Source organism: Cricetulus griseus, chromosome 9 (assembly GCF_003668045.3).
Source record: "Cricetulus griseus strain 17A/GY chromosome 9, alternate assembly CriGri-PICRH-1.0, whole genome shotgun sequence".
In the NCBI taxonomy this organism is placed as follows: Eukaryota; Metazoa; Chordata; class Mammalia; order Rodentia; family Cricetidae; genus Cricetulus; species Cricetulus griseus.
Window position 1 is genome coordinate 9,187,488 of NC_048602.1, and position 19,432 is coordinate 9,206,919.

Sequence of the window (19,432 nt, forward strand, 5' to 3'; positions counted from 1 at the left end):
GGGAGCGATAACAGCTGAACACACACTTGCCTGACCTTGTCTTGGTCACTAAAGTCAGATGCCTGCCCCTTTCGGCAGCCATAACAGCCGAACACGTGCTTGTCTGACCTTGTCTTGGTCACTAGGAGGTTAGGCACCTGCCTCGTGGCAAGGAACCAATCAGAAGTTAGCTGGTGGTGCTATGCTTTACGGCCCTGGGTGTGCTTTACAGACAATTGCACAGCAATGACCTGCAGAGCAAAGCAACCCCCGGGGAGGGCCTATGGGCCATAACAACCAGTTGACCAATCAACACAGGGCAAGCCCTCCAAGCCTGGAGGCACACCAATCCTGAGCCTGTGCGTACCCCTAGACACTCCCCTTACACTGCCTTATAAAATCTTTATGCGGACGGTTGGAGCTGTCTTTCCTATCCATCTGCCATGGTGGGTGAATAAAAGACCCCAGCTAACATGGGGTTAGCTCGGTAAACAACTATAATAAAGCCTCATGCAGTTTGCATCAAGCTTTCAACTCTGCCTGGTGATTGGGGTGACCAAGGTCCTGGGATGAGATCCTGGAGGCCTGAGCTTCCGGCGGTCTTTCATCTAGGTTTCTGTGTGTTGTAGCCCACAGTCACACACCTTCAAGTCTTTCATCATGGTCTTTCTCAGCAAAAGCACAATTACGTTGTTTCATGTGTTGTGCCAGCAGAAGGTATGGTCCAGATGCAGGGTGGATCTTCCTGTTTCTAATAATCTGGTAAGAAATCCCTCACAGAGTGTCCAGCAGCCTGGCTTTAAGTTGGTGCCAGATACAGTCAAGTTAACACTCAAGAGCGGCCATCACAGTGCCCAGTCCATGGTCTCCCAGCTATTCTTACATGTGACCTCTTGATGGCTGGTACCTAAGTTTCTTTTCAGAAGGGCCTCTTGCTGCAAACTCCATCCCATTCATGCCAGGGTTGTGAAGGGACACCCTGTTGATTGTTTCCTGCTCTGCTGTGAGAACCTGGAACAGCAGGTGGTGATACCAGAGATTAACATAGTGGAAGAGTAACCAGTAAGATCACAAACAACTCAATAAAGTGACAGCAGCCATTTTGGTTACCTGCTCCCTTTTGTCAACCCTCTACCCTCCTGGCCTCTTGTTATGGCTTCCCCTTCTCCCCTGCCCTTCTGGTCACATGACCCAGCTCATTCTGGACTGTCCCAGATGTCCCTGCCTCTGGCTGTGCTCTCTCTTTTTTCTACAATAAACTTTCTCTCCACCATACCTAGGAGATATCATGTCCTTTCCTCTTTTTTTCAGATTTTTTTATTTGAATTAGAAACAAGATTGTTTTACATGACAATCCCAGTTCCCTTCTCCCTTCTCTCCTCCCCTACCACCCCCAACTAAAACGCTACCTATCACATATCCTTTATTCTATTCTTCCCCCGACTCAACCTTTCTGCTCCCTCATGGCCTCTGCATCCTTCCTCTTCTTCCCTCCTCATTCTTGTAGCTCCCTCCCCCTCTTCCGGTGCTCTCAATTTGCTCAGGGGATCTTGACCCTTTCGCTGTCTCCAGGGGAACAAGTGTGTCTCTCTTAGGGTCCTCCTTGTTTAGTAGCTTCTCTGGCAGTGTGGATTGTAGGCTGGTAATGTGTTCACTCTATGTCTAAAATCCAATATGAGTGAGTACAATCATGTTTATCTTTTTGGGACTGGCTTAGCTCGCTCAGAATGGTTTCTTCTATTTCCATCCATTTTTCTGCAAATTTCAAGATTCCACTGTTTTTTTCCGCTGAGTAAATGTACCACATTTTCTCTATCCATTCTTCAGTTAAGTTGCATCTAGGTTGTTTCCAGTTTCTGGCTATTACAAATAGTGCTGCTGTGAACTTTGTTGAACAGATGTCCTTGTTGTATGAATGTGCTTCTTTTGGGTATATGGTTAAGAGTGGAATCTCTGGATCTTGTGGTAGACTGAGTCCCATTTTGTTCAGGAGTCACCATGCTGATTTCCAAAGTGGTTGTACAAGTTGGCACTCCCACCAGCAGTGGAGAAGTGTTCCCCTTTCTCCACATCCTCTCCAGCTTAAACTGTCATTGGTGTTTTTGAATTTGGCCATTCTGACAGGAGAAAGATGGTATCTCAGAGTTGTTTTGATTTGCATTTCCCTGATGGCTAAGGATGTTGAACATTTTCTTATGTGTCTTTCAGCCATTTTAGATTCCTCTATTGAGAATTGTCTAATTAGTTCTGTACCCCTCTTTGTAATTGGATTGTTTGGTGTTTTGGAGACTAGCTTCTTGAGTTCTTTGTATAATTTGGAGATCAGCCCTCTGTCAAATGTTGGGTTGGTGAATGAATATCTTTTCCCAGTCTGTGGGCTGCCATTTTGCCTTGCTGACTGTCTCCTTTGCCTTACAGAAGCTTCTCAGTTTCAGGAAGTCCCATTTATCAATTGTTGATCTATGTGTCTGTGCTACTGGTGTGATACTCAGGAAGCAGTCTCCTGTACCAATACATTCAAGGGTATTTCCCACTTTGTCTTCTAATAAGTTCAGTGTGGCTGGGTTTATGTTGATGTCTTTGATCCATTTTGACTTAAGTTTTGTGCATGGTGACAGATATGGTTTTATCTGTAGTCTTCTACATGTCTGCATCCAGTTATGCCAGAATCATTTGTTGAAGACATTCTCTTTGTTCCAGCGTATAAATTTGGATTGTTTGTCAAAAATCAGGTGTTGGTAGGTGTTTGTGTTAATATCAGGGTTTTCAACTCTATTCCATTGGTCTACCTGTATATTTTTGTGCCAATACCAAGCTGTTTTCAGGACTATAGCTCCGTAGCAGAGCTTGAAGTCAGGAATGGTGACGCCTCCATAAATTCCTTTATTATACAGGGTTGTTTTGGCTATCCTGGGTCTTTTGTTTCTCCATAGAAAGTTGAGAATTGTTCTTTCAAGGTCTGTGAAGAACTGCATTGGGATTTTGATTGGGATTGCATTGAATCTGTAGATTACTTTTGGCAAGATTGCCATTTTTACTAAGTTGATCCTACCTATCCAAGAGCATGGGAGATCTTTCCATTTTCTGGTATCTAATTTATTTCTTAAGAGAGTCAAAATTCTTATGGTACCGGTCTTTCACTTTTTTTGGTTAGTGTTACCCCAAGGTATTTTATGTTGTTCGTGGCAATTGTAAAGGGTGATGTTTCTCAGATTTCTTTCTCCACCAATGTGTCATCGGTATATAGTAGGGCTACAGATTTTTCTGAATTAATCTTGTGTACTGCTACTTTGCTGAAGGTGTTTATCAGCTGTAGGAGTTCCCTGGCAGAGATTTTGGGTCACTTATGCAGAATATCATATCATCTGCAAATAGTGAGAGTTTGACTTCTTCCTTTCCGATTTGTATTCCCTTGATCTCCTTTTGTTGTCTTATTGCTTTAGCTAGAACTTCAAGAACAATATTTAAGAGATATGGAGAGAGTGAACAGCCTTGTCGTGTCCCTGATTTTAAAGGAATTGCTTTGAGTTTCTCTCCATTTAATTTGATGTTGGCTGTTGGCTTGCTGTATATTGCTTTTATTATGTTAAGGTATGTTCCTGTTATCCCTAATTTCTCCAAGACCTTTATCATGAAGGGGTGTTGGATTTTGTCAAAGGCTTTTTCGGCATCTTGTGAGATGATCATGTGGTTTTTTTTCTTCAGTCTGATTAGATGGAGGATTACACTGATGGATTTTCATATGTTGAACCATCCTTGCATCCCTGGGATGAAGCCTACTTGATCATTCTCTGATGTGTTCTTGGTGGATGATTTCTCTGATGTGTTCTTGGATTTGATTTGCCAGTATTTTATTGAGAATTTTTTGCATCAATGTTCATGAGGGATTTTGGTCTGTAGTTCTCTTTCTTAGTTGTGTCTTTGTGTGGCTTGGGTATCAAGGTTATTGTAGCCTCGTAAAAAGAGTTTGGCAATGTCCCTTCTGCTTCTATTTTGTGGAACAATTTGAGGAGTATTGGTACTAGGTGTACCTTGAATTGCTGGTAGAATTCTGCACTGAAGCCATCTGGCCCTGGGCTTTTTTTGGTTGGGAGACTTCGATGACTGCTTCAATTTCATTAGGGTTTATAGGTCTATTTAAGTTGCTCCTCTGTTCTTGATTTAATTTTGGTAAGTGAAATCTATCCAGAAACTTGTCCACTTCCTTAGATTTTCGAATTTTGAAGAATATAGGTTTTCGAAGTATGACCTGATGATTCTGTGTCTATTGTTATGTCCCCCTTTTCATTCCTGATTTTATTAATTTGCATGTTCACTCTTTGTTGTTTGGTAAGTTTGGATAAAGCTTTGTCTGTCTAGTTGATTTTCTCAAAGAACCAACTCTTCGTTATATTGATTCTTTGTATTGTTCTCCTAGTTTCCATTTCATTGATTTCAGCCCTCAATTTGATTATTTCCTGGCTTCTGCTCCTCCAGGTGTATTGGCTTCTTTGTCTTCTAAAGCTTTCAGTTGTGCTGCTAATTCACTAGTGTGATTATTCTCCTGTTTTTTCACATGGGCACTTAGGGCTATGAACTATCCTCTTAGCACTGCTTTCAAAGTGTCCCATAGGTTTGGGTATGTTGTGTCTGCATTCTCATTGAATTCTAGGAAATCTTAAATTTCTTTTTTATTTCTTCCTCGACCCAGGAATTGTGCATTGGGTGTAACTTAATTTCCATGAGTTTGAAGGTTTTCTGTAATTCGTGTTGCTATTGAATTATAACTTTAAAGCACAGTGGTCTGATAAGATACACGGCGTTATTTCAATTTTTTTGTACCTGTTGAGATTTGCTATGTTGCCATTATGTGGTTGACTTTAGAGAATGTTCCATGTGGCACTGAGAAGAAGGTAAATTGTGTTGTATTTGGATGGAATGTTCTATAGATATCTGTTAAGTCCAATTGCGCCATAACTTCTATTAGTTCCTTTGTTTCTTTGTTAAGTTTCTGTCTGGTGTTCCTGTCCAGTGGTGAGAGTGGGGTGTTGAAGTCTCCCACTGTAAGTGTGTGGGGTTTTATGTGTGATTTGAGTTTTAGTAATGTTTCTTTTACAAATGTGGATTCCTTTGTATTTGGGGCATAAATGTTCAGAATTGGATTTCTCCTGTGTTGAGTAGGAAGTGACCTCCTTCATCTCTTTTGATTGATTTTAGTTTAAAGTCCAATATGTTGGATATTAGGATTGCTACCCCTGCTTGTTTCTTGGGTCCATTTGATTGGAAAATCTTTTCCCAACCTTTAATTCTTAGATACCGTCTGTCTTTGAGGTTGAGGTGTGTTTCTTGTATGCAGCAGAAGGAAGGATTCTGTCTTCTTATCCATTCTGCTAATCTGTGTCTTTTTATAGGGGAGTTAAGACCATTGATGTTGATGGATATTAATGACCATTGATTGTTCATTCTTGTTTGTTTTGGATTTGGTGATGGTGGCGAAATTATGTGTGGGATTCTATCCCTTTTTCTTTTGGCTGTTGGTAAAGTGGGATTATCTATTGCCTATATTTTTCTGGTTGTAGTTAACTTCTTTGGGTTGCAGATTTCCTTCTAGAACTTTCTGTAGGGCTGGATCGGTGGATATGTATTGTTTGAATCTGGTTTTGTCATGGAATATCTTGTTTTCTCCATCTATATTGATTGAAAGCTTTGCTGGGTATAGTAGTCTGAGCTGGCATCCATGGTCTCTTAGTGTAGGTAGAATATCTATCCAGGACTTTCTGGCTTTCAGAGTTTCCATGGAAAAGTCAGGTGTAATTTTGATAGGTTTGCCTTTATATGTTACTTGACCTTTTTCCTTTGCTGCTCTTAATATTTTCTCTTTGTTCTGTATGTTTGGTGTTTTGATTATTATGTGGCAGGGAGGCCTTTTTTGGTTACGTCTATTTGGTGTTCTGTAGGCTTCTTGTATTTTCGTTGGCATGTGTTCGTTTAGGTTGGGAAAGTTTTCTTCTATGATTTTGTTGAATATGTTTTCTGTGCCTTTGAGTTGGATTTCTTCACCTTCTTCTATACCTATTATTCTTAGGTTTCGTCTTTTCACAGTGTGCCATATTTCCTGGATATTTTGTGTTAGGGATTTGTTGGACTTAAGATTTTCTTTGGTTGATGAGTCTATTTCCGCTAGTGTGTCTTCAACTCCTGAGATTCTCTCTTCCATCTCTTGTATTCTGTTGGTTATGCTTATATCTGTTGTTCCTGATCGTTTACCCAGCTCTTCTGTTTCCAGCATTTCCTCAGATTGTGCTTTCTCTATTGTGTCTATTTCAGTTTTTAGGTCTTGAACTGTTTCCTTGGGAGATTTGTTGATATCTTATATTTTTTGGTTTGATTTTTCTTCCATTTCTTTAAGGGATTTTCTCATATCCTCTTTGGGGCCCTCTATCATTTTCATGAAGATGTTTTTAAGGTCATTCTCTTTTGCTTCATCTGCATTGTGATGTTCAGGTCTTGCTGGTGTATGGTTCCTAGTCTCTGGTGGTGTCATATTGGGTTTTCTGTTATTGAATGTGCTTTTACATTGACCTCTTCTCATCCTTTCTTCTGGTGGGTGTAGCAGGAGTTTCTTCCTCTCTTGGTGGTGTGGGACCAAGGTTCCCTTCTGGTAGATGCAAACAGTTCCAGTACTCTGATGTTTGTTCTCTTCTCTTGGACTGAGGCATAACTACCACTGGGGCCTTGGCAGTGTCCATGTGTGTCAGGTCCCATTGCCAAGCTCAGATCCGGGGAGCAAAACCTTGGCATCAGATGCCTCTGAGCAGGCAACTTACCCGGAACCAGAAACAGTCCTTTCCTTTTTTTAATGTCTTTCATTCATCTGTTGCTGAAACCTGGACCAGTTGCATCATTTATTTATTTATTTATTTATTTATTTATTTATTTAATTCAGTTATGAGTTACTTTGGTATGACTCTCACCTTCCAGAAACCACTTATGGGAAGAAAATTTTAATTTGGATCCTGGTTTCAATCGACCCTAGTGGAAAGGCATGATGGTGGTGAAGGGACCAGAGCCTCTTCCGGACCCCTGCTTTGGCAGCCATGACAGTCTGCAGAGAAGATATAGGCCTCTGACTCAGCAACATGTGCTGAGCTCCTTTCCTTGCTCTAGTCACTAGGAAGCCAGATACCCTCCATATGGTGAGCAACAAATCAGAATTTAGCTGGTGGACTCTGGAATGTGGAGCTAGCAATTGCCCTGGGAGGGTGTCTAGTCATAGCAACTTTAGTGCAGCTGCAGCTGGACAAGCAACACAGGACAAGTTGCCCAAGCTCAGAGGTGCACCAATGCTGAGACTGTTGCTATGCAACTAGCAGACACTGCCTTTACCCTACCCCAATATATTCGCTGCCCCTGTGCTGCCTGAAATACATCCTTCTTACTCTACATGCCACAGTGGATGTTTGGAGGACACAAGTAAATACAGTTAATGTGGTGCCCAGATTCCGAACCCCAAACTCACCAAGAGGCCCATTTCAATGCCAATGCAATGAGTCTTTTATTGCAGTTGTTTAACAAGCTAACCCCATTAGCTTGGGCCTTTCATCCATCCACCAGGGTGGATGATTGGGGAAAGATTCCAAGGAACTACGAGACGATGATCAGCGTAAGGGGAGTGTCTAGGGGTGCACACAGGCTCAGGGTTGGTGTGCCTCCAGGCTTGTGTGACCTGCCCTGTGTTGCTTGGTCAACTGGTTGTTATGGCCCATAGGCCCTCCCAGGGTCGTTGCTATGCTCTGTAAGTCACTACTGTGCACTTGTCAGTAAAGCACCCCCAGAGCTCTAAAGCATAGCCCTGCTAGCTAACTTCTGATTGATTCCTTGCACGAGGAGGTCATCTGACCTCCAAGTGACCAGGACAGGCCCAGCAAGGTCAGGTGAGCCCATGTTGAGTCTTATCATGGCTGTCATGGCTGCTGAAGCAGGGACTGGTCCTTTCACAAGCTGATGACATCAGAGTAGGTCATGAGGTCCCATCTCAGATTGCCCTGCACCACGAATACACTTGGTTTGTAAGAAGAAGGGCAAGAGAGCTGAACTTACTTTGAGGGACTCTTACCTGTAGGTGTAGAACACACATGACCCTATTGGTGCAAACATCCCTGAGTGTTGCAGAAGCTTATAGCTCTCAGGAAGGTTCCCCAGGCTTATCCTCTTTAAATCATGGTAACCGACTGTGCCAGAAGAGAAGGGGGCATCTGGGGACTCTTGGTCCATCTGGTGCCTTCAGTGGGCAGCATCTGTACGGAAAAGGGCCAGACAAAGAAACACACCCTGAATAGAGCCAAAGAAACACACTTTGGCTAAATCTGACCCTAAAGCTGTGCAGAAAACTAACCAATCCCTGAGCAGGAGATCTAGCTATCCTAAGCTCAGGGATTGGAATTCGACCAATCTCCACTCTGGAAAAACCCGCCCCCTAAGAATCTCTATATAAACCCTGTGGCTGTTCAGCTTGTGGCTGTCCAGCTGCCTCCTTCCACGCTGGCAGAGTCAGCCACTCTCCTGGAGTCTTCCCTCCCAATAAATCTCTTGAATGAGCTTTGGGTAAAGGTCTTATCTTACATCTGAGGTCACCTGGTTTTCATGTGGTGTACATGCAGTCAAAAACTCCTATACCTAAAAGAAAGAGAATAAATAAAACTTTAAAATTGCATTTGTTTATTAATGGGGGTATGTGTTGTTATCAGAGGGTAATTTCTGGGAATTCAGCTCTCTGCTTTTACTAAGTGAGATGTGGGGGTCAGGTTCAGGTTACCATGGTTAGCAGCTAGCACCCAGTGGGCCATTTTGCCCAGTCCCAAGTCCAGAAAAGTGATGCTGCAATCTACCAAATTCCTCCTCCAAGACAGCACTATTGAGTTGCAAAAACGTGATTTATTTCTTTATGTAAAAAGTTTCACATGTGTGCACGTCCAGGCACACAATATAATATTCTCTCTTCTCTCTTAGCTTTATTCCCGTGCCACTGAAGCCTTTCTTCTTCCCACACCTCCCACCTTGCCTATCTTGTTTTCTGTCAGTGACCCACTGCATTTAGTAAGGGCTACGGTTTGACGATGGATGGAGCTGTCGGCCTTTGGGAGAGATTGGACCCAGGGGCTGCAGCCTCCTGCCCCTGAAGCCGGTTGTCAGGAGGAGGTACACGTTAGTCACAGTTTCAGAATTCCTTAGGCGCTTTCAGGGTCACACCCGCTGTGTCCACAGTTTTGTCTCTGAAGGAGGGCGTGAAAGCAATGCATAAAGGATGCCAGCGGATTTTGAAAGGATGGTTGTCAGTCATTAAGCCAGGGCAGGAAGACAAACTGAAAGACTTATTCTTGGCTCTCTGCTCCTCCCTGTTCTAGAGAGAGCTGCATCTTTTCGTGCAGTGCCAGGCTCATTCCTGGGATGCAATGGTGAAGCTAGGAGTGAATGGATTTGGCCGTACTGGATGCCTGGTTGCCAGGGCTGCCTTCACTACTGACAAAGTGGAGATGTTGCCATCAATGACCCCATCATTGACCTCAACTACATGGTTTACATGTTCCAGTATGACTCTACCCATGGCAAGTTCAAAGGCATAGTCAAGGCTGAGAATGGGAAGCTTGTTATCAATGGGAAGGCCATCACTGTCTTCCTGGAGCGGCTACAGCAGCAGGGTGGTGGACCTCATGGCCTACATGACCTCCAAGGAGTAAGAAGCCCACACTGGACCATCCACCCCCAGCAAGGACTGGAGATGCTGGTGCCCAGTATGTTGTGGAGTCTACTGGCATCTTCACCACCATGGAGAAGGCTGGGGACCACTTGATGGGTGAGGCCAAGAGGGTCATCATCTCCGCCCCTGCTGCTGATGGCCCCTGTCTGTGATGGGTGTGAACCATGACAAGTACAACAACTCCCTCAAGACTGTCAGCAATGCGTCCTGAACCACCGACTGCTTAGCCCCCCTGGCCAAGGTCATCCATGACAACTTTGGCATTGTGGAAGGGCTCATGACCACAGTCCATGCCATCACTGCCACCCAGAAGACTGTGGATGGCCCTTCCGGGAAGCTGTGGCGTGATAGCCGTGGGGCTGCCCAGAACCTCATCCCTGCATCCACTGGTGCTGCCAAAGCTGTGGGCAAAGTCATCCCAGAACTGAACGGGAAACTAACTGGCATGGCCTTCCGTGGTCCTACCCTCAATGTGTGGATCTGACATGTCCTGGAGAAACCTGCCAAGTATGAAGACATCAGGAAGGTAGTGAAGCAGGCATCTGAGGGCCCACTGAAGGGCATCCTGGGCTACACTGAGGACCAGGTTGTCTCCTGTGACTTCAACAGTGACTCCCACTCTTCCACCTTTGATGCTGGGGCTGGCGTTGCTCTCAATGACAACTTTGTAAAGCTCATTTCCTGGTATGACAATGAATTCGGCTACAGCAACAGGATGGTGGACCTCATGGCCAACATGGCCTCCAAGAAGGAAGAAGCCCACACTGGACCATCCACCCCCAGCAAGGACTCGACCAAGAGAGGGGTCCTGGCTGCTGAGCAGGCCCTGTCCAACAACCCCCACACTGGTCATCTCCCTCACAGTTTCCATCCCAAACACCCTGAATAAGGAGGGGCTTAGGGAACCCTACTCTCTTGAATACCATCAATAAAGTTCACTGCACCAAAAAAAAAAAGAAGAAATAAAAGAATCATTCTTGCAATAAAGTCACCGTCGATAGGGGCCAGCAGTGGACAGATGTTATGAAACCAGTTTCCAAGTCACTCTCTGTGCCAGGTGCCCTTTGCTTGGGGACTGAGTTACCTAAGAAGCAGGGTCAAGTTGTGTCTTCTGAACATTCCTTGGCTCACAAGCAAGAATGTGTGTGGGAGCCATGGCTTGAGTGACTCGGCTTTCTCCTTTACAGGCAGGCACCTGCAGCTCCCTGGGCACAGAGAGATCAAAAGTTCTTTCTAAACTGAAAATCAAAAGAGGGTTGGTGCTGGCAAACAGGTGGTAGGGGCAGAGGCCTTTAATCCCAGCACTCAGCAGAAGCAGAGATAGGTGAATCTCTTAGTCTGAGACCAGCCTAGTCTACAGAGTGAGTTACAGGGCTACACAGAAACACACACACACACACACACACACACACACACACACACACACACACGGTTGGTGCAGGTGCTGGTGCCAGCGCCAGCCTGGGCTATGGAGTGGGACCCAGTCTCTAAGGATGTAACTTCGTGTTTAGCAGGGTTTGCCGGGCACACCCAGAGCCCAGGCTCCTCTCTAGCATGGCATTCAGTAGCTTCTGCCTTTGGTTCGTGAGGCCCTGGGTTCAATCCCAGCACACTGAGCCAGACACCACATTCAGTTGAATTATCTTCTCCACTCACAATTTCCCCCTGCTTCTGTCTCTACGACCACAATCCATTGTCCACGCCCCGGTGCCCAGGTACATTCACTTTGTGCCAGCAACCCTGACCCTCCGGCTGTCTCGCAGAACTCAGTCCGTAGAGCAGGGCCTTTGCACCTGCTGTTCACTCTGAATGGAGCTGACCTCCTTCAGACAACTGTGACCAGCACTTGCTCATCTTGGTAATTTTTCCAGTGATCCGTTCCCAGCAAGAGATCTCTTATCTAAGTAAAAGATAAATGACCGGTGCCGTGTGTGGCCCTGCTGCTGTGATTGTATTCTTTCATACACAATGGACGTGTGAGGGAAGGACCCAGTCCTAAATGTCACCTAGGAAAACAGGACACAGATCCATTGCAGCCTGTGTGCTGAAGCCAGGCAACAGAAAGACAACCAGGTCATAGCCAGATGGGGGTTGGCGTTAGCTCGGGAGGTGGGCTTGGGTCTCCCTCGGATGCAGAATAAGCTTGAAAGGTAGATGACTTGTAGGGTTTATGTTGCTGTGAAGAGACTCAATGACCATGACAACTATTACAAAGGAAAAACATTGAATTGGGGTGAGCTACATTTTCAGAGGTTAAGTCTGTTATGATGGTGTTACATGGTGGTGTGCAGACAGACACGGTGCTGGACAAGAACCTTCTCCTTTTGCAACAGGACTATAGCTATGCCTACCCAGCACAGCCAATGATTGCAGATGCATCTTGTCTTATAATGGGGAAGCCAGTGGCCCAGAACCACATTGGAGGTGAACCATATACCTGGTGGCTGAACCCACTGGTGGTTTTGCATCATGGGGCCCTACCGTGTCCTGACTGTGTAGTTGACAGAAGCCATGGCTTGTTCACCCAGGGTTGAGAGAGAGTAAGTACTGAATATCACAGTTAAAATCTCCAAAGCCATGGAGTAGAGAGATGGCTCAGCGGTCAAAAGTTCTGGCTCACCTTGTAGGACCCTGGTTTGATTCCCAGCAACCACATGGTGGCTCACAATCCTCTGTGTCTCCAGTTCTGGGGGAACAACACACATGCTGACAAAACACCCCTACCCAGTGCCCAGCTCTCTCAGCTTGCTGTGTGGCTCTCAGGCTGTCTTTAGCCCTGCAGCACTCATTTCCATCCCATGATGCACCTGTCCACCATGAGCATTCCTGAATTTTCCAGATGACAAAATTTAAGGCTCAAAGATGAGCGGCTACTTACCTGGGTCCCTTCAGCAAAACAAACGAAGCAACCAGACTGGGGTGTGGACTCAGGTTCGTCAGGCTTCAAAACCAGTGCTTTCCTGTGACGCAGCCCTTCCTAGAGAGGGCCCTGGGAACCAGTATGGGGGAGGTGGGGATGGATTCAGGAGTGGAGAACAGCTGAGTGAATCTGGGCAGCTGCTGTTGGCTACTCCCTCAGGCTCAGTGGGTCATTGCTAATCCCTATCAGCACTATTGGTCCTGCAGGGTTAGAAGTCTCTTAATCTTCTCTTTTTATGAGATAGGGTCTGTTAGCTCAGGCTGCCCCAGGACTCACTATGTCGCCACCATGCCTTGGCTATGCCTTGCTGGAGATAAAACCCAGGACTTCATGTATGCTAGGCAGTTACTCTCTCAACTGAGACGCATCCCCAGCTCAAGATACCTGTGTACTGTCGCTAACCTGGTCTCTGTGTTGCTTATCTGCTCATGGAACCCCGAGAACTGTCTCTCCTCACCTCTCATTGTCCTCTGTCTGTCGGTCTGTCTGTCTCACATTCTCCATTATCAGGCTCTGAACCAGATTGATCAGGTTTGATACCTGACTTTACTTCTAGACTATGGTGGCCCAGAGGCAGGGTGTCAGCTGCTCTTTACTTCATCCACTGATGAAACACTGGAGGACAGCAACACATACCTAAAGGTGTGTTTTCTCCTCTCTTAAAAGATTAGTTCTTACTTACCATGTATTTTAATATTTTAATCACATTCATGTGCTCAGCAGAGCTCCTCCTGGATACACACACACACACACACACACACACACACACACACACACACACACACACACAGCCCATTCAGTCATTTTGTGTTCTCTTTCTTGCTTTTTAAAAACCTTTCAAGTTCAGTTTGGGCAGCAACACAATACCATCAGCAGAGGACTAAGCAGATTATCTGTGCACAATGTTTTCCTATCAAGCTTGTTGGGTGTGGAATGAGGCCTCAGCTGCCCAGTTAGAGCAAGACCTCTGGTTCATTTAAGTCCATGGTGGCATCTTGCCAATTCATGACTGTGTGAAGATCTGGGTGTGTTGTTGGTCCTCCCCCTCGGGGCCAGAGGAGTTTGTGTGTGCCAGCTTCTGGAAGCTTTGACTTTTAGACTCAGACACAGCACGGACTCTATCTGACCTCCTCCACCCAAATCAGGACTATCAGTAACATAGGTTTGTTTACCTCTGCAAGCTGTCCATTGCCCATTTTCAACAGAGAAAGAGGCAACAGTGTGAACACATTTGCCACACAACCCACACAGCAGGGAGTTAGGGCAGAGTGATGCTGAGATGGGCAGGATCCAGGCTTCTCGTGATAAAGGAGACAGGACCCCTTCCTGCCAGCCACCAGTTACACTAGAAACATCCCAGTTCCTTGAGGTCAGAGGACAGAGATGCAGAGGAGAGAAGAAAAGCAGGAGACTGGGGACAGAGGATGGGGAGAAAAAGGGAAACAGAGAGCATCATGCCCAAGGGGCACTCAGACAGTGAGGACCATAGGCGGAACAAGACAGGGAGAGAGTGACCACCTCAGTCAGAGGGACACAGGGGTCCATGGAGACATGCCTCCTAGCAGCTGTGTTCCTGTGTTACCACTGACTGCTTTCCTGCTTTCTCCCCTGTTCTGCATCGGGCTCTGGATCTCGTGAGTCACAGCTCATACCTTCTCTGTTTCTCTCATCTGTGTCTATGGTTTCTCCAGAAGAGAGGGAAAGGAGGGAGACACCCCACACCTTCTGGCAGCTGCACTGGAGAGTACCTCCCCCACCCCACCCCACCCACCCCACCCACAGCGATGCTGATTGCTTCCATGGCTTCAGGGAGGCCTTTGTGAGTTTTGTAACTTTTTGAGGTTTTTGAGCCTGGTGTCTTTCCTTAGTGACCTGTTCCTTCCTCCCTCCAGGAGAGAGTGTTTGAAGTCACAAGAAACAGCTATACAGCAGGTCTAAAGGCTGAGGCCCAGTGTGGTGCTACTGGGAGGTTTTGGGACTTTACGAGTTGGGGCTCAGTGGAGATGCTCCATGTTTGTTGTTGCCCACTCTGAGTGAGGAGTGAGACCCTGGTCCCTTCCTCAGTTTTTTGGGGTGAGGCCATGAGATGGCTGCTTTTAATCTGCAACATGCTCTTGTTAAGATGTGCTGACCACCCTGGCTCAGTCCTTAGCATCTTTCCCTCAGTGAAAAGCACTGACCTGCAAAGACCTTGAAATTCTTTTCACCAGTTCTGGAGGCAATCTAGAGGAGGAATCACATTTTCAACCACTGTCACTGACAGACTGGCTGTCAGCATGCCACTGACCCACGCATGTTTCCATATGCAAACACTGACTCACAATGCATCACAAACCAAAATGAAACGGCACGGTCTAAAACTTCTAGAAGAAGTGTCTGACATTTGTGCTAGGTTGTAAGGTAGACATTCAGATTTGACACTGATGGCATAATCCATGAAAAGTGGTAAATGAAACCTTACAGGTGAAAAAGAAAGAAAAAAGGAAAAAAGCATGGCCCTTTACATGACACTGTTCCTTTGTGCCATGGCATACACCTTTAATTTCAGCATTTGGGAAGCAGAGTTTGTAGTAATTTGGGATGTGTCCTATAATATGAAATGTTTGCTTGCGTGTACACTTGTCAACTTAATGATGATTTAAAAAGGAGGTTTAAGGAAGGGGCTGTAGCTCCATAGGTTGAGCGCTTCTTAGCAGGTGGGAAGCCCCGCCTTCAACACCCAGCACCTCATGGACTTCTTGGTGGTGCCCAGTTTTCATCCCAGCATTTGGGAAGGCAGGAGGATCTGTTCAAGATAGTTTTTGGCTACAAAGCAAATTGGAGGCCAGCATGATATAAATGAGACCTCTTATCTCAGAAACAAAGTCCAGCATCGTTCATGTTTTTATCAACTTTCCTGCATCGTCCACTGGCACCCAATTTGGTGATAGTAAGATTGCTTAGAGTGGGGCTTCCAACTCACACGCTTTGATAAAGTTAGACCTTCAAAGCTCCTTGTTTAAAATGTGGGGTCATTTTTTTGTAGGTTGCTATTTGTTCGATTCTCTCCCTAAGAAGGATTGAGCAATGACTGGAGAACAAGGGGAAAGTCCTACCTCATGGGAATAACCATTTAAATAAGAAATCAAACATTCTGAGACCCCATTGTGGCAGAAGGATGCCAACCACAAGACACTGAGCATCATAGCTCTGGGCTCCTGATAGGTTTCACTGTTGTGAAGTTCTTCTGTGTGGGTCTTCTGTCACTGACACGGGAAATGTCCTCTTATATATGTTTGACTTATTGGTTGATGAATGACACCCGGATTGACCAGTATCCAGGCAGGAAGTATAGGTGGATCAACCAACCTAGGAGAATGCTGGGTAAGAGAGAGGCAGCAAGAAACCTCTGGGGAGACCCCATGTAGCTGTTGAGAAGATGCCAGACCCATCCACGGGCAATACTTAGATTAATAGAAATGGGTTAAATATTAAAAGAGAGCTAGCCAATAAAAAGCCTGAGCCATTGGCCAAATAGTTGATATTTAAGTCTCTTGTGTATTTATTTGGGGCTAAAGGGCTGTGGGACCAGGTAGAAAAGAAATGCCAACTACATGTCCCTAGACTTCCAAATGGGAAACCTCAAAGCAAAGGTAAGATACACACACATGACTTACATCAACAGATCCTTTGTGGCCACTCTGTGTACACTATTAAACCTGTACAAAATGCTTTAAATGTTTTTTCTTTAAAAAATTTGAGTGTGTGTGTGTGTGTGTGTGTGTGTGTGTGTGTGTGTGTGTTGCTCATGCTTATGTTAGAAACCAGACAGTGATGTTGGTATCTTCTTCACTTGTCCATTTAATTAAATAGTTTGATTAATTAAGTAGTTAATTCAATTAGTTTGAGACAGAGTCTTTCACTGGAGTTGTAGTTCATCAGTTCAGCTAGGCTGGCTGACTGGTCAATGAGACCTGTCTCTGCCTGCTCCAGCTTCTAAATGCTGGGTTCCACATATGTGCTCCATGTTCATGCCCAGCTTTTACGTGGGTGCTGGGGTTCCCGTGAGGTCCTATGCTTGTATGGCAGGTATGTTTATGACTGACCTATCTCCCAGCTCCTCTTCATTTTAAATATATAAAATAATGGATTTCATATGTCATTTTCATACACATCAAACTTCACTCCTCTCCTACCTGGCTTCTCTCTGTAATGAGGATTAGACTTATGGTCTCATTTATGCTATCTAGTGTCATACCCCTGAGCCTCAAGTCTTTCGCTGTTGATGGCCAGGTCCAGGTAAGGTGTTTGAATGAGAATGACACCATAGACTCATATATCTAAATGCTTGGTCCCCAGTTCTTGGAACCATTTGGGAAGCATTTGGAAGTGTGGCCTTTGGAGAAGTCATGTCATTGGGGGTGGGCTTTGAGATTTCAAAAACCTAACCATCTCTATTTACCCCCTCCCTCATGCTGGTAGATAAGGATGTGAGCTCTGGACTATTGCTCTAACACCATGCCTGTCTGCCTGCTGCCTTGCTCTCTCCCTCTTAATCATGGAGTCCAACACTCTGGAATTGTACGAAAGTCCCAAGACACTCTGTGTTCTGTAAGTTGTCTTGTCATAGTGTCTAATAACAGCAATAAAAAAGTAACTCTACTGCTGTGGTACATCACCAACACTTTTTTTGTTTTGTTTTCTTTTATTTTTTGAGACCTGGTTTCTCTGTATTGCTTTGGAACCTGTCCTGGCACTCGCTCTGGAGACCAGGCTTGAACTCACAGAGATCCATCTACCTCTGCCTCCCAAGTGCTGGGACTAAAGGCATGTGGCACCAATGCCCGGCATCACCAACACCTTTATGGTTTTAATTTGGACATAAGTCCTTGCTAAGTTACTCAGGCAAGGATTGGTGCTTATGTCAGTCTTCCTAATGCAGAGTTGAAAAACATGAGACATCCCTTTCCTACCATGACTTCACTTCCTGTTACTGGAGAGAGAGAGAGGGTGTGAGGGAGAGGAGGCAACACCCTTCTTGTGAGGTTCAGCCAGTGCCTGTCTCATGTTGGCAGCAGAGCTATACTCCAGTGATTGAAGGAGGATAAAGGTCAGGAAACCATGGTGATTTCAGGCTTAGAGTCTATCCGTTTCTGACTTTCGCAAGGTACCACTTTACAGTTGGTCGTCTGTGGGTATCTGTCTTTGTGGGACTGCAGTTGGTGCCACCCGATTTGCCCAGGTTTCTTATCTGAAAGGGGGAGTGTGGATAAAGACAGGCTAGCTAAAGGAGTTAAGAGAAAAGACGGAGACACAGGAATATTGTTAGCAGTGCGAATTCAGTCCATACTGAACACACTTACTTTATTCTTTAACATTCTTAAGTACCCCACCAGAAGTGGGGACAATGGCAAAAGACTTCTATTATCGTGTATAAGGAGCAAACAGAGGTACTTCCCTTAATCCTCCAAGTATTTGGTAGCCACACCTGCTATCCTGCCTTCAGGGTCAAGAGTAAACACACCTGAGCCCAAGTCTGTTGTTTACATAAAGACATCTGTTACCAAAGCTGAAACATCCTGCAGCCACCAAGCTATAGACTTATAGGTATGAGGACAGTTTTGAACTCTCTGATCTTAAGGCAAGATGAAATGGGCCCCTCTTTATGGACTCTGACAATCAGTTAGGGAAGTAAGGGCAGGATCCTAGAGGCTGGAACTCAGGCAGAGGGCAGAGAGGGTGCTACTTACTGGCTTGTTCCTCGTGGCTTGCTCAATCCACTTTCTTATAGAACCCAGGACCGCCAGCCCAGGGATAGCAGCACATCCAATGAACTATCAATTATTATTAATCACTAATTAAAAATTGCCCTGCAGTGTGATTTTTATGGATGCATTTTCTCAGCTGAAGTTCCTTCCTCTCAAATGACCCTAGCTTGAATCAAGTAGACATGAAAGCTAGCCAGCACAGACACCCAGAGGTTCCAACTGCTCCTCTGACAGGTTTCAGCCTCTCTCTCCTCCTGGCTCCAGAGCCTCTGCTGCCACAGTGTAAAAAAAGAAATGGAGAGATGCCACAACAAACCCAGTAGATTCTGTGGAACAAGTTCCACAGACTGAGGTGATAATTTCAAAAGAAGGAGGTCTCCTGGAAACAGTTGTGGAATTCTCAGTTGGAGAAAAATATTGGGCTGTGGTTCTTGTGGCAATTTCTGTTTGTTCCTCTATTCCTTTTTTTCTCATTAATGAAGTGTTCCTAAAAGCCTATGCTGACATTTTAAACAAAAGAAATAGATAAGAAACCATCACCTCTGATGGGGTCACTAGCCATGACCTCATCTCAGGAAAAACCAGCGCTTTCCTGATCATTCACATAACTACAAATAGGAAAAACTTTCCCAACAATAAAATTCCATACAGCTGCACATGTGTCATGGACAGGGGGCTTAAGAGTCTGGTAAAGAAAGCTTTTAATAAGAAAGAGTTAAAATAGTTAAAATAGCTCAATATTTCAAAAACTCATAAGAACTAGGTAATAGATGTTAAACAATAACTGACCATAAAAATATACTGAGTTGATTTAAGAAATATGAGGTTCTTCTTGGATGACCCTATGTTAATCAAGGGCAGGCCTATGTTTTGATTAAACAAGGACAATTTTGTGTTTTGATTAACCCTGGATGATGCTATGTTTTGGATTTCTGCATCACTGTGCCAAGTAAAAAATAATGTCGTATGTTTGGGTTTGTTTAACAAAAACATTCCCCGAGATACTATCTCTATAAAAACCTTGCTTGAGAGCTGAAAAATACTCTCAGA

General features: G+C 45.0%; 1 pseudogene; it reads left to right on the forward strand.

The window, feature by feature from the left end:
• The first annotated feature begins 9,410 nt into the window (after positions 1–9,410).
• LOC113837199 lies at positions 9,411–10,199 on the forward strand (annotated as a pseudogene).
• The last annotated feature ends 9,233 nt before the right edge of the window (positions 10,200–19,432 follow it).